Below are 11,437 nucleotides of genomic sequence, written 5' to 3' on the forward strand. Positions count from 1 at the left end.
CACCCTTCCCTTCACAAATACTATGGAGTATACAGCACATGGCTATAATCATAGGAATATTGTTATCAGCCAGGTCCAGCCTCCCAGATAGCACCCATAAAGCGCCAGCAGGCCTTTAAATGGCCAAAGGTACACTCAGTCATTCTGCACTTGTTCAGCCTGTTGTTGAACTGCTTCTTGCTGCTGTCAAGGTGCCCCGTGTGTGGCTTCATGAGCCACGGCATTAAGGGGTAAGCAGGGTCTCCCAGGATCACAATGGGCATTTCGACCTCCCCTACGGTGATCTTCTGGTCCGGGAAGAAAGTCCCTGCTTGCAGCTTCCTGAACAGGCCAGTGTTCTGAAAGATGCGTGCGTCATGCACCTTTCTGGACCAGCCTGCGTTAATGTCCATGAAATGCCTACGGTGATCCACAAGCACCTGGAGAATCATAGAAAAATACCCCTTGCAATTAATGTACTCGGTGGCTAGGTGGTCTAGTGCCAGAATTGGAATATATGTGCCCTCTATCGCCCCACTGCAGTTAGGGAAGCCCATTTGTGCAAAGCCATCCATAATGTCACGCACATTGCCCAGAGTCACGGTCTTTCAGAGCAGGATATGATTAATGGCCCTATGCACCTCTGTGAACATGAGTCCAATGATTGACTTTTCCACTCCAAACTGGTTAGTGACCGATTGGTAGTAGTCTGCAGTAGCCAGCTTCCACAGTGCCATCAACATGCACTTCTCCAACAACAGGGCAGCTCTCATTCTCGTGTCCTTGCGCCACAGGGCGGGGGTGAGCTTATCACACAGTCCCATGAATGTGTCGTTCCTCATCTGAAAGTTCTGCAGCCACTGCTCATCATCCCAGATGTGCGTGATGATGCGATCCCACCACTCAGTGCTTGTTTCCCGAGCCCAGAAGCAGCGTTCCACTGTGGTCAGCACCTCTGTGAATGCCACAAGCAATCATGTCATAGCTACTACATGTGGCGAGATCAATGTTGAACTCTTGCCTTTGTAGCTTAAGGAATAACTCCACTGCCACTCATGACGTGTTAGAGAGAGCGAGCAGCATATTGGTCAACAGTGCGGGATCCATGCCTGCAGACCGAAGAGGCCGAGCGCGCAGTGCACAAACCGTTGAAAGAGGGCGCCAAATGCGGACAGAAGCACAGGGGTTGCTGGAATGTGAAGCAATGCATCATGGGGCATTGGGACATGACCCAGGATGCCCCGCAACCCCTTCTGCCTTCCACGAGTCTTAGCAGCAGAAGAGGAAGAGATGCTCTGTGGGATGGCTGCCCAGAGTGTACCGCTCCAAATGCCACTGCAAGTGCCGCAGGTGTGAACGTGCTATTGTGCAGACAGCTGACAGCATGAACGCACAACAACGGTTTCCCTTCATCACTCTGAGTGGTGCTGTCACTCTGCCAGCATAGAAATACCCTGAGTAACTCTGTTTATGTCATTAAGACCTTTTGCATAGTACTAACCAGTGTGATAAAGGATGCATAATCAAAACCCTCATTTTTATCCATGTTGGGTAGTTGTGGGGCATGAGACTCAGCTCCAAGAATCAAGAGGAAGGAAAAGCAAATCATTACAGCTAATAAAGCTTCCTGCCCCTAGAGAGAACATGTAAAAGATACTGACAACAACTATACTTCTTGACACTGTAGGAAGACACATTGCACCAGCACAGGGAACTTGGAACAGGTATGAGCCCGTTCCTACAACCCTCAGAGTCCTGCCAAAACAGGAGATCTCAGGGGAAGTGACAAAACTGCAGTCAGAGAATCTAAGAAGCCCAGAAATGTCTGATAAACAGATCCCGATGTAACCACAGTGTATTGTTTGTCATCATGGGCTTTTATCACAGCGATGTACACTCCTGGGTTTCCTCCACTGGTCGGCAGCTCTCCAGCCTGGGCAATTTAGCAAGGGGAGCATTTTTATTCCCCTGTTGGAAATGATATTCGCCTTCTTTTTTTATCTGACGGGAAATATCTCTTTAAAAGTATATGATGCCACCTAAACCCGAGACATGCTGCAGGTTTCTCTGAGTAATCTAACCAGTGTTGGGCCTTCCTGTTGGCAAGATATGCCTCACTTAGCATTTGCCAGCAACAAAAATGTCCCTGAATAATCCAGGATTTACTGCTGCAGAGACTTCTGGTATCACCTTTCTCCCCTTTTATAGCTCAGCAATAATCTTAAATTCGGCTGAAAACAAAGAGCTACCTGTTGACAGCTAATCCTAAAAGACCGAGCTTTGTGTGAAACTAAAAAGGAAAAAAAGAGAAAAAAAAATCAATCCCCAAACCTGTCATTGAACAGTTTTGGCAGGAAACACAAATATTTTTGGTTTCAGAGTAGCAGCCGTGTTGTTTGGCTAATTTTTGCTAGTATTTTTCAGCCCAGTTAAGAGCCGCATCGAATTTTTCCTTCTTTGCACTGGCCCATGTTCGCACGAAGGGGATATGCTAGAAAACAATAGATAATTTAAACAAAAAAAGTGCTACAGAAGGTATTTATCTGAGCTCTTTTCAAAGCCAGGTGCAGGGAGTTGAAACCTGAAGCTCAGGGACCTTGACAACATAGTTGGATTCACTCAGTAAGCACATTGGTCAGGGGGTGGGGGAAGGGAACACAGCTATAGGACAAAGGGTCAGATGTTGGAGAAAAGGCTTTCATTTCCTCCATGCAGGGAATATCCAACAAGTCAGCAGTGAAATGAGGGTCTGACAGTAATAAAATAATGATCAAAACTACACAGCAAAAGTGTCCTGTAGTAACCCACATTTAAAAATCCTGCTAGATGCTAGGTTTGTATTTGCTCTGGTAAAATGAGCAGCGTGGATTATATCAAAGCCACATCTACGGTTTGAAGGCCCAGGCCTGCAACGGGTTGACTTTGCTAGTGCTGTCGATGGGAGCTGAGGGGTGTAGTGCTCATGGGGGATCCGGACCTTGGATTGCAATTTGTACAGGGTCAAATCCTACTCTCATTTACACCAGTGTGATCTAACACACTGAATGCATCCGATGAAGTGAGTTGTAGCTCACGAAAGCTTATGCTCAAATAAATGTGTTAGTCTCTAAGGTGCCCCAAGTCCTCCTTTTCTTTTTGCGAAAACAGACTAGCACGGCTGCTACTCTGAAACCTGACAACAGTAGAGAAACTCTGCATTAACAGCAGTACAAATTAAAATTCTTAAAAGATGCCTGCCACTTTCGGCCTGTGCCCGGCGGCTCCGTTCAAAAGTGCTGTCACCAGATAGGAGTGCAATGACAGGCCGGCATCTGGAGACAGGTGGTGGAGGGGAGACAGCCTTTTACAGTCCCCAGTTTCAGATTTTCCACAGAGTATTTAATTAGGCTCTAGCACGAGTTGAAACATGTTTCCTGAACTTCCCAGATACCTCCAAACAAATGTGTGTGCAGAGAGCCAGCTGTGTGGGTCAGGTGGTCTGCCACGTTAATTCTGTTCCATTACCTCTGGGTCTATCTATGCTGCATTCCCAGGGTGTGACCACAGCTTTTTCACAGACCCAAGTTAGGTTTAATCTAGCTAGCTCAGGTCCCAGAACAGGGAAGCTGCAGTAGCCTGGGTTTCAGCATAGGCTAGTCCAGGAGGATTTGTACACCTGCACTGAAGCTTATGCGGACGTGGTTTCGCTACTCAGCTCAGGTATGTCTGCTCAAGCCACAGTCACACCCAGTGATTGCAGAATAGACATAGCCACAGTCTCTTAAAGCCCCCACTTCCATCAGCTGAGATTTGGAAGGAGTCATACAAATCTATGGGATTTGACACACACTTGTATTCCTCACACTGACCAACATTTCAAAAGCCTGGCCGCCTCCATGTGTGCCACTGTTGCATTTGCTCCCACTGAACCCATTTGTGCGACTTGCTTGCTCGCAACAGTAGGCTAAACTTGTAACTCTTGTGCATGCAGACACATATGCGGGAATGCCATTTTGTGTACATAGATATGAAAATGTATCCACAAAAAACACTCTTTGGTCTGTACTGTTTAACACTGGCATGGAACCACTTGTTGCTTTAGATGGCAAGCTCTTTGAGATCCAGGCCTGGACCTTATTCTGTTATGCTGTTTACATTTACAGTACCATGTACAAAATAAATAATAGATAGGCTGATATCCACACCTTTTGCTATTACACAAAAAGTGCTACATGACTTTGGTTGTGGTGCCTATTCCAGAATGCAATCAGAGAGTTGAACAGAAGAGGTTGGTTGGTCAATATGGCGAGGACCAGGATCAGGATACATGGGATCGATCCTAGGCTGTGACAATACATTAGTCAATATATTCCAGCTGTTTGAGGTCTTCAGATGGAAGGTATAAAGAGGGGAAAATTATTAGCATTTGTTAGTAATAAATAGAGATAGGCCTGAGGGACAAGTTCAGATCCAGCCTAAAAGTAACCCAGTGTTTGTGGCTGTTTGGACCTAGGGTTTCATTCAGATCTTTCTCTATTGTTACTTTTTATATAATAGCAGAGGAAAGAGTAAATCTAATGTGTTGAAGATGGTTATGTTTTCTATCCAAAAAAACAACCTTTATTTTCTATTAGAGACCACTCAAATAATAAAAGTCGCCATGAAAGAGCACAGCTTATGTATTTCCTGTAGAACAAGCTGCATTCAACAACCTCTCAAATGAGCTGCCTACAGAATCTTAGAATAGAACGGTGCAGTACACAGAAAACAAGTCAAAACAGATACAAACTACCTACACCACTAAGGAAGGTCCTTCTATCTTTTCCTTCAGGTTTCCATCAGTTACTAATTGTCTTATTTCTTACTATAAAGATAAAATATAAAGGAAATGGAAATGAGAACTGAGCTGTATTACAGATGCTGAGAATCTGACAGAATTGATCACTAAATTTTCACTCAGCGGATGGAAGAGGGCTCCCACTCGATTAGTATCAAGTATGTACGTGTAGCAAGGAAAGGCATAGTCTTTCAAATAGACTGGGAACCTCCCACCTAGAAAAACGCCCTGTGTAATCAGCCTCCTGGATACCAGAAAACTTTCAAACATGTTCTAGGATGACCTCAAACTTCTTTTGATGCTTTGAGCTCAATTCTGCAATCAATACCCCGGACAGCTTGTGAAACAAAATAAGAGGGATGATCAGACTTTTATTGTCAGCCTTTCTACTTACCGCAAACTCCAGGACATAGGTTTACAATCTGTGCCTCTTTGATATATGACACATGTTGCAGTGTGTGTAGTTACTCACTAAAATTGTTCTGGTTTGTCCTTGTTTTTTTCTTGTCTGTGTTTGTTTTCTGTCTCTGTATATGTGCTAATCTCTGCTGGCATTTTCTAAGCAGACAAACTGTTCCTCCCCCCCGCCAACGTATTTTCAGTATACGATTTTTTTATTGGTATCTCACAAGGAACAGCATTAAAATTTACAGCTGAAATAATGTTCATTGCATCCTAACTAAATTCTTATTCCATTAGGGCCTGTGTGTGCAAGACAGAGCGAGTAAGTACACTTATGTTATTCCATGGATATGCAGCACTACACTCACTACCCTGTTACTTCCCATTTTAACTAGCAATGGGAACATAAAAATAAATACTAAGCATTTATATAGCAATGTTCATCTAAGTATTTCAAATGTAAATATTAGATTATAAACTCTTTGGAGCAGGGTTTAGGTCTTTAACAACATTCAATCAATAATCACAACCACAACATTGACTCTTACAACAACCCTGTGAAGAAGGGAAGACTTAATATCCTCATGGTAAAGATAAGAATGCGACCAGATTCTCAGCATGTAAATCAGCAGAAGTCAATAGAGCTATGCTGGTTCACACCAACTAAGAATCTGGCTCACATACGATAAGAGACTTGGCCAAGTTTACACAAACTGACGGAACCAGGAAGGGAAGTTAAGTTCTGTTAAGTTCCGTTCTTGTGCATATTTCCTCAATTGATCTGAACACTAGGTTTCACTAAGAACCAGAAAGCCTTGTGTTGCTTGAAAGCTTGCCTTTTTCACTGACAGAATTTGGTCCAATGAATAGATATTACCTCACCTACCTTGTCTCTCTAATATCCTGGGACCAACACAGCTACAACTACATTGCAAACAACAATTAATTTCTCTTGAGATTTGCAGTGCTTCCTGCTTCCAGCTGGCACGGAATTGGGAAGTGCACAGGTAACACAAGTGACTCGGCATGGAGAATTCTAGAGATGAGCCTGAAGTAAAACCTCAGGTCTAGACACCCTGAACTTTGAAGACATGTGGATGCAGATCCAAACTTCATGGATGGACCATACCTCTTTAACGACTCCCAAACCTCAGACTTCGCGGAAGTCCAGATGCAGATCCGGATCCAGGTCTGAACCACAAAGCTTGGGCCCATCTCTGGCAGGTTTTCACTTTCAATGTGGGATGGAACTTTCCATGGCTCTAAGCTCTTCAGAACAGGGATTTTCTAGTATGTTACGTCTGCACAGTGCTCAGCACTAGGACTGAGTGAATAATTGATTTTTCGGTTCAACTACAAAACCAAAGCACAAAACAAAATTAAAAAAAAAGAAAAATTTAAAATTTATATTTAATTTTTTTAAAAAAACCCAGTGTTATTTGATCTAAAACAAAACATCTCCAGACATTTTAAAAAAAGCTAAGGAAATAAAGGCCTAGATTAAAAAAAAATAGGGAAGAAGGTGATGGTGGGTATTTGCTCTGCCCCCACCCCCTTTTGATCCAGTAGACTGGAGGAGTTATGGCATTTACCAGCTATAGAATCATTGGGACTCTCTTTCTCTCTCTCTGGCCCAATGACTAGTTAAGTATTTCAGCACAAAATGGAACAGCTTCAACAGGAGAGATGAGAGACCCCCAGCCCAGAAATCTCAATAGTCAGCAGGTTAGATCATTCACCTGGAAGAGGAAAGACCTAAGTTTAAGTTGCTACTCCAGAGTCATGATCTGACCCTTGGTCTCCCACATTCCAGGTGAGTGCCCAAACCCCAGGGCTGTTGGCACCTACGTTTCCTAGTGAATCTAGCCTCCCCCCCCCCTTTTTTTTTTAAAAAACCAAAACTATTTGGTGAATTTGTGCTGAATTCATGAATAGTTTTGGCTGACCCCAAACTGCATTTTTTGGCTAATAAACTATTTCACCCATCTCTACTCAGCGTGATGACGCGTGGGTCTTAGAGGCTTCTAGGCACCACTGAAATAAATAATAGTAATGGTTCTTTGCCACATGCCCTGTACTCAGAGTTCATAGCTGCTGCAAATTAAATTGGGGACACAAGGTGAAGGGTAAGGAGGGAAGAAAGGACAGAGGATGGAGGAGAGTGAGAAGACTTCTGGATCACAAACTTCTCCCCCAAACACGGAAATGTTTTGATGGAGAGTGGGGACCCTTTCCACTAGCTGGTGACCCAGATGTTTTCAGAAGCTTTTAAAAAGAGAGAGACTGCTGTGGAAACGTCTTTGGAAGGAGACAGAGTGATAGGGGAATGCAGTCCCTCTGTGTCATTTTGGGATTTAATAAGAGCTGCCAGAAGCTTTGAGGGTATTTAATCTCCTCAAATGGATAATAGCTGTCAGAAATTTTAGAGGGACATTTCTCTAGCTCTTCTAATGAAAGTAACATATCAATGCACTGTTCTGTGGTGTTTTAGAAGGGGAACAGGAAGGAAAAGCCTATTGAGATTGGGACAATTGTTGGGTTGTGTGTTAATTACATATTCTCCCCTGCTGTGGATACACCTAGATGAAACAGAAAACAGCCTTCCCTCCCCCTCCCCCACAAAGAGCACCAAATCCATGGACTATAGACAGTGGACAAAATGACTATAAATCCCTAACCACACCCTCACACCTGGAGAGCCATGACTTCATTAGCTACCAGATTGGATCACCCCATGTGCTCTTTGTGGGTCCTCACTACCTCAGCCTCGTTCTCCTTTTAAAGGAAATAAGCATTAAAAGCACAGGTCAGTTTGAAAGGAGATGACCAGTTTAAAGCATATTAGTTGCCTCAGAACAGGCCATACATAAATAAACCTGGTGCTAGTGCTTCAGGTGCAGAATGGAAAGAGATAAGGGACTTAGCAAGAAAGGAGCAGCCAGGCTGCTGAAGTGATGACTGTGATGCTAATGACCTGCTGATAGCCCTGATCTTGCTAACAAAAGACAGAATGGAATACCGCCCTAGGCACTGGGAAGCATATTAGAAGCAATGGACATTGCCCACGCCTATTATTTCATTCTGTCTTTAAACATTTGAAGGCTCTTATTTAAAATAATGACATTAGATAGAGAAGTTAGGTTTTCAATCAGTTTAGGCCTGCGACCGTGTGAGTAATTTGCATGTGCATTTACTGCAATAATGTGCAACAATATGTATAAAGTGTTCACTTAGCTACTTGTGTGTACAATTAGCTGGTCTGCATGCACTGTCATGACAAACGTGCATGCAAATTAGTCATGCAGTTGTGTGCACATAGTGTGCGACTAACTTGCTTGAGAACCTACATAAGAACGGCCATACTGTGTCAGACCAAAGGTCCATCTAGCCCAGTATCCTGTCTTCTGACTGTGGCCAATGCCAGGTGCCCAGAGGGAATGAACAGGTAATCAAGTGATCCATTCCTTGTCGCTCATTCCCAGCTTCTGGCAAACAGAGGCTAGGGACACCATCCCTGCCCATCCTGGCTAATAGCCATTGATGGACCTATCCTCCATGAATGTATCTAGTTCTTTTTTGAACCCTGGCCCAGAACTTAGCCCTCTACTTTCAGAGTAACAGCCGTGTTAGTCTGTATTCGCAAAAAGAAAAGGAGTACTTGTGGCACCTTAGAGACTAACCAATTTATTTGAGCATGAGCTTTCGTGAGCTACAGCTCACTTCATCGGATGCATACTGTGGAAACTGCAGCAGACTTTATATATACACAGAGAATATGAAACAATACCTCCTCCCACCCCACTGTCCTGCTGGTAATAGCTTATCTAAAGTGATCATCAGGTTGGGCCATTTCCAGCACAAATCCAGGTTTTCTCACCCTCCACCCCCCCACACAAATTCACTCTCCTGCTGGTGACAGCCCATCCAAAGTGACAACTCTTTACACAATGTGCATGATAATCAAGTTGGGCCATTTCCTGCACAAATCCAGGTTCTCTCACCCCCTCACCCCCCTCCCAAAAACCACACACACAAACTCACTATCCTGCTGGTAATAGCTCATCCAAAGTGACCATTCTCCCTACAATGTGCATGATAATCAAGGTGGGCCATTTCCAGCACAAATCCAGGTTCTCACATCCCCCCGACCCCCATACACACACAAACTCACTCTCCTGCTGGTAATAGCTCATCCAAACTTTCCTTTCCAACTACTTTCCTTATTCAAGCAAAACTTCCATGACTTCAGTGACAGATCTGTCTGAACAACAACTTCAGGATTTCAGTCAACTGCAGTAAAAACTAAATAGTCTTTCATGTTGTACTACCCAAAGTTTCCTTTCATTTTGCTTCCAGTTTCAAAATGAAATTTTGCCATTGTAATTTTACCAGTAAAAAAGAAGTTACATTTTCCCCTTTCAAGGAGAATTCCGGTTTCATAGCATGTCAGTGACAAACCAGTATTAGAAATCTAGGAGCTCTTGCCTTCTATGGTAAGTACTGTTTGTCCCTAAGAGTTTGTCTACAAGGGGACAATCAAAGATTTAATATGCATTAATTAAAGGTGTGAATTTAACATGGATTAGTTGAACCACATTAAATCTCTGTGTACACGCTATCATTCAGAGTTAGGTTACATCTACACTACAAAAATGGGTCGACCTATGTTAGGTTGACTTATAGCCACCATATTAATTACTGTGGTGGCTGATGTCCACACTACCCTACTTCTGTTGGTGGTGTGCATCCTCACCAGGAGCGCTTCCATGGACTGAAGAGGTGCAGTGTGGGGGACTGAAAGCCAGGGCCCTCCTCTCCCTGGCACGTTTCCGGCTCGCTCAGCCACAGTCCCTGGCAGTCGAGCCCAGGCAGGGAGCGGAAACCACCTTGCCAGCCAGGCTCTCTCAGGCAGCTGCCAGGCTGCAGAGCAGCAATCGGGAGGGGGGTGCTAGAAGCATCTCCCTCCCACTCCCCATCTGCGGCCCGGGATCCCACCCACCAAGAAGAGCAGCGGAATCTGCAGGGGGCTAGGTGCAGCGGGAGGACAGAGTGCCCCCCCGCAGGTAATGTGCAGTGGGGAGAGCGTGCTGGCCCCAGGCTGGACATGGGGAGGCTGGACATGGCCGGCAGGGGGACATGTGACCTCCTTTAGATTGTGCCCCCCCGCATATGGGGAGCCCTCAGGGGAGGGGGCAGAACAGAGTGGGAAGAGGTGGAGTGGAGCAGGGTTGGGAAGAGGTAGGGCGGAGCCTTGGGGGAAGGGCTGGAATGGGGGCAGAGCCTATGACGGAGCGGGGGGTCGAGCACTCCCCGGGAAAATCAGGAAGTCAGCGCCTATAGACTAAGGGAAAAAGATAGAGCCTAGCAAGAATAGAGAGAGACAAAAACTGGCGTACTAAGACATCTGAACTTGGCCCGGTTGTTATTTAAAAATTAAGCTTATTTTGTGGCAGAGCAAGGATCCTTTGTATCCTCAGGTCTTCTCCATCGGCTAGTGTGAAGGTCTGATGGAAAGTGTGCCCATACCCTGCTGCTGGAGGGAGTTCTAGATGCCAAGGAACAAAGGAGACCCACAGTCCTCCTTTTTCTCTATGCCAGCGCCTGTAAAATAGGGAAAGCAGTATTTACTCCCCTTTGAAAGCACTTTCCTTTGTCATCCACCTTAATTCTCATTTTATTTTTCAATATGGGCAAGCAGGCATAAATTGCTTAGCAAACAAGTCCCCTAGACTTCCTTTTGATGTCTCTGTAAATCTCTTCTTCATACCTGGAGATACTGTGAACTTTTCAGAACTTAACTTTGTTTGCCTGATTACAGGAGCCACAGCAAGTGAGTGATAGCCTAAAATCTTATACTATGTGCTTAGTAAAGCCGGTTGGGAACTGGAATTTCCCTTAGGTGGGAAATTCTGACATTTGGGGTGGGGGAAAAGCCCCAAATTGGAATAAAAAACCAAAATGTCAAAATTTCATATAAAATGAAAATTTTAAAAAAAACAACCCACCTGATTTGGGAACCTCAAAATGTTTCATTTCAATAACGTGAAATTGTTTTGTTTCAGTAAATAGATTCATATGCTAAGGTCAGAAGTGACCACTGTGATCACCTAAATCTGATGTCCTGCATTTGAATCCATTTGAACATATTTTTTGGAAAAACATCCGATCTTGATATTAAACTTGCCAGTGATGGAGAATCCACCATAACCCTTGATAAATTGTTCCAGTGGTTAATTTTCC

The sequence above is a fragment of the Lepidochelys olivacea genome, assembly GCF_965140295.1.
Source record: "Lepidochelys olivacea isolate rLepOli2 genome assembly, chromosome: 13".
NCBI lineage: Eukaryota > Metazoa > Chordata > Testudines > Cheloniidae > Lepidochelys > Lepidochelys olivacea.